The sequence below is a fragment of the Parambassis ranga genome, chromosome 2 (genome assembly GCF_900634625.1).
Source record: "Parambassis ranga chromosome 2, fParRan2.1, whole genome shotgun sequence".
In the NCBI taxonomy this organism is placed as follows: domain Eukaryota; kingdom Metazoa; phylum Chordata; class Actinopteri; family Ambassidae; genus Parambassis; species Parambassis ranga.
In genome coordinates, this window is record NC_041023.1 from 15,670,967 (window position 1) to 15,676,184 (window position 5,218).

The window sequence follows — 5,218 nt, forward strand, 5'->3', positions numbered from 1 at the left end:
TAAGTCAGACCTGCCTGACAGCCTGAATATCTGAGTGTATTAATTTCAGCTCACAGTGTCTCTTTGTATTTAGCAACAGCTCCTTTGGCATACCTGCAGCTCTAAAATTCAAAATCAATAAAAGATTGATTTTAAATAGTGGACATTTTTGAGTAAATGAAACATTCCCAATGGCATGAATTAGTAAAGTATATAGACCCAGGCCTATAATAATAATTATTATTATAATACAAAAGAGTTGAGTTGAAATACTGGGGCAACTGGAGAGACAGTTACAACAAAACAGAGGGTTTTAGAAGGAGAGGCTCATCATTTTTATTCAAGTGTGTTATGGCTTCACCTGGGCCGTTCATCCCAGTGAGTCATCCACACAAAATCATGCACACACACTCACCAAAAAAGGAAAAACAATCAAAGAAAACAAAAAAAACAACATACAAATGTAAGATGTGTAAAATGTTCATTTCACTCTGAACAAATCTCAACAAACCCCCTTCTCTGAGCGTGGAACAAAGAGGGGACTCATACTCGGTGTACTGTACAGACATCAGTTTCAAAAACCGCGACAGAGGACGTGTGTCGATTCAACATGACCGTCAAACCACACGGATGCCAACAAGACAGGGTATAATCTCCTGTAAGGAATATGGTACATGGTATTTGTTCATCAGACCTAACAGAAGAAACTATTGCAAAGGGATTAATTCACAAATAGAAGTCATGGAACACAGCCTTTCTGTTATTTTTGTATTACACACATAGTAGTGCAATTTGTGTCTCTTGTGTCCCTGTCAGAGGGAAAAAAAAACAAAACATGGCGCTGTTGACAGAGAAGTGGCCTGCGCATACTGCCACATGCAGTGGTGAGAAAGGACACCTGGAAGCCGAGCGTGGCTACGTATAGCCGAAACAGCCCTACAGGGACCAAGAAGTAGATGTATAGCGGTCTGTCAGCTGACAGCGTGTGTGGCTCTGTTTCTCTGCACCATCTGGGTCAGAGAGTAACATTCAGCGGAGGATCATCAGTGTGATGTGTGGCATCATGGCAGACATATCTGAGTAATAGGGTAAGAAAAAAAAAACGGTCTGACTTGCAGCTTAATAAAGAGCAGATGAGTTCATTAGTTTGCTTTTTGCTAAAAAAAATAAATAAATCCATTATGGCTGATACATTCCCCCAAAAAATGCTGCTGGAAAAGTCTGACTGTAAAGTGAAAGGAAAGCAGATGACACTGATCACCTCTTGGAGTATAACATACCAATATAGCTTACAAAGATCATTTGGGTTTGTCTAAACTTGGTGTTTTTGGCCATCATTCTTACCTATTATAATAACACTGTGTTTATATGGTGTTTTTGTTATACAGTGGGCTTCTTTTTACAGTGATAAAGTCAGAATAGTCTGCTCAGCAACAAAAAAAAAATGAGCTGAAAGCAACAAGCACTGGTGCACCCAAAGGCTGTGTCTACATAAAGTCTACATGTGATTACACACCAGCCCACATCAAATTTGCTGATGACAGCACCGTTTATCAGACTCATCTATTGGAATGAGTCGCGTGGAATCAACTGTACACTGAATACCATAAAGACCAAAGGGGCTAATACTGGACTTTTGGAAGAAATGTGCCCACAGATCTGACCCCTCTCTGGATTCCTAACATCTGATGCCAGAACCAAAGCAACCATCAAGTACTGATGTAGTTTCTTGCACTTCCATCAGAATTTTGTCAATCTGCACAAAAGCCTGGTATACAGGCTGCTTTGCTGGGAATAACAACATGCTCTGAGACAATAGCAGAGCCACCAACTACTACTCAAGATTCCGCCCACACAGGTCTCTGCCTCTTGAACCGTTGTCCTCCAGCAGTTGCTACAGGTAGGCCAAGACCACAAGATTTAAAGACAGTTTCTTTCCCAATTTATTTTTTTTTTAAGATCTTCAGATTTGCTAACATATGTACATTCAAATAATGCTTCTTTGGTTGTATATAGAGCGATGATGGGCCAATGAATGTTTTCCCCGGATGGATAAATATATCTAAGGCTTTTGATACATCACATCATTTCCCTAAGTTCACTTACCTCTCCAAAGCACAGTGTTTTTATTACAGACAAGAGTGATGGCCAAAACTACGACCCAAGTTGCTATAAATTAGAATGACATCTTAGGCCATAGGAAGATGATTATGCCTTAAAGTAAGGAGATGATTCAGTCTGCTTAACCAGTGGATGTGTACTCATATATAGAAGGCAGATGTATGAACTCTGTTTGTCAGGACTTAGATCTGTGTGTACATTAACCACATCTGCTTTACTGTCATCCCTGAAGCCAGACCTTCATAGTCTTCCAGTAGGTTTGCGTAATGTACAAACAGATCTGCAGCCATCAACTTCTTAAACGTGCCCACCTTAACAGAAACGCTGGCTTCTGTTTCTTCAAGGCACGTATGCTAATGTGTAAAAATACATATGCATCTCAGCCACCAAAAGGCCTTTTTATTCCAAAGGTTGTTATAAACATATTGTACAGGAAATTTTGATAAGCTGCAATAGTTCCAATAATGAAACAATGCTTGTAGGGCTTATCTTGGACTCCATGCCTCTTACATCTGAATGGGATCCATGGCATTTTACCAATGCCGCCCCAAAACCGATCGGCATTCACCTTGTGAGGCATGCCCAGTCAATTCTAAAGGCCTGTGGAACACAAGACTGAGGATAACACTTTATAGGTCCAGAAGTTTTGCCTAAAATGGTTGTTTTTCAGAAGTGACTGATGAAGGAACTCACTACAGAAAAACAATCCTCCAGTCATATCCAGTCTTTTATCAAACAGAGGTGCAAATATTAACCAGGACTGGACTGTTTTCTGCACCCCTGCGATTTCTTATGATGCTTGCCCTGCAGGCCTCCGTGAGATGATGCATCTCAGTCGTATTTCTCTGAAAAAAATCGTAGTATTTGCAAATGTGGGTCTGATATGTACATTGTGTTGTCTGCCCGGTGCACTTCTGGGATCGTGTTCATTATAGGAGCAAACCAAGAAAAAAGGTGATTCATTCATACCTGATAACATCAACATTATTGTACAGTCTGTTTGAATGGAAAAATCAGAAAAGCAGGTCAATAGACTTTCTGCTAGACTTTGGCAAAAAGAAACAGCTTATGTTGTAAATCATTCATAACTATTTACCATACTTAGTTATAATGAAACGATGTTCTCATTCATCATATTAAGTTCATGCACTTATCAGCTCTTTCAAACATAAAAAGAAACCTCCCTTTTTCCTTTGCTTCTCCCGGTAACTCTACCAGAAACAGAAAGGATCATGCTGATGTTATTAGCGTTTTTCTTATCTGCAATCTTCATCTGTCCCTTCACATTAACTCACCATTTCATACTGTTGATGTGTGTATCAGGTTGTGTTTCCATAATGGCTCCAAAGTGCATTTGAACCTCAAGAGCTGTCAGTTTAGATCTGCATGCTTCCTTGTCAGCCAAGTTCTGCTCTCAGATACGAGTTTTGCAGTGGTTTCCGGGTCAGCTGCTGCAGGGTCATGCCTGAGATGGAGTAATTTAATTGGTAGCTGCAGGTAAAAAAAGGAAGAAATCCATCTTCTGATCCTCTTACACTGTTTTACATCATGTCACCGCAATACTAAATTCATTAATTTGAGTCATTTGATAAAGCTGCAAATTCACTTCCCCCTAGCCTGACTCATAAACTGTGTCTGAATTTGAAGACAGATTGCGTTAGGGTGGTGCGACAAAGGCTGTTGCATTTAGAGTTCTCCTTCATATGCAGCTATCTTTACCTTGGTCTAAAGTTATCCCAGGATTCACTGCGTGACAGCTGTTGAGGTTGCCAGATCTGAGTTGCACTTCATGACAGCTGTTCACACAAACAGGAAATACTCACCAGGCCTCAGTAGGATTTCTTTTTTAATTACAATGCCCATCTACAAAGACCACACCTTCATAGAATGCAACCCCTGAAATGAGACCCACTACTGCCCAACATTTCCCACAATGGCTTTGGCAACACTCACAGACACTAGGACTGTCTGTGTAAAGTGTGGTCTTTTGTCTGACTTGTTTGTGGCTCTATTGCAGACAGAAAACAGCCCTGATGTTATGCTCTTATGACTCCATCAGCATTAGATTGCATCAAACCTAAATTCTGTATTCACTCTGTAGTTGTGGAGTTAAAAACCAGCATGTATGATGTGATGACTCGTGGGAATTGTAGGACTCATTTTAGAGTCCAAATTTATAGCTATTTGCAGAGCTATGAGTCTATTCGTTAAGTGCTGTCCCTCACTCCATGGTGTCATGGCTTCTGCTTGATGATGAAAAAACCCTATTGTTCAGCTGCCTTATTAGCATTATTAGCCATGCTAGAAAGCATGCTTGCCTTTGAGCTGTCATACTTCACATAAAGTACGAGCACATGGTCAAAACGTGAGGAAATCTCATATATCATGATCTTTTGATTGACATCATAGATTACCTCCCTCGGTAGGAATTGAAAAATAATATTCCTAAAAACCATACAGTGTAGTTTCGGCTTAAGGCAACATATCTAATGTACAGATAATCCTGATTTTACTGTATTCCTTCAATAGGAATATAAAAGTACGCAATTCTACTGGACCCAGTCATTGGATGATCTGTTGAACAACATAGTGATTGTGTTTGTGTTCCGTCTTTAGGTCAGTAATAGCTTTTGTGTCCTGATCCGATCTTTCTATAGATGTAGGCAGTAACATCAATAACAGCAGCATGATCCTTTGAATCCAAGACAAACACACACCCTTCACACAGCTGCTTTGAAAACAGACTAAACAATGACACAAAACCATGGCATACTATTAAATGACATCTAATGCACATGCTAATATTGGCAACAATAATTTGGCTTGATGTGGTGTGTCAAAACCATTGGAATACATGATTGCTTATAGAAAACAATACCTGATGCTTTAAAGTCACTTTAAATTCTCTGTTCTGCAGTGAGGCAAATGGGATAGTACATAACAGGTTCTTCAAGTTAATGTGAAACAAGCATTCTCCCTTTTGAAAAATAGCATTTCCCCAGTGTGCGTCATTTGGTATGAAACCAATGTTGTTATTAATTCGGTTGTGTAAATCTGTAACAAGTAAGGTCTTTTGTAGATTGTGTCTTTTAAATGGAGCAATCTCTTGAAAAAAATA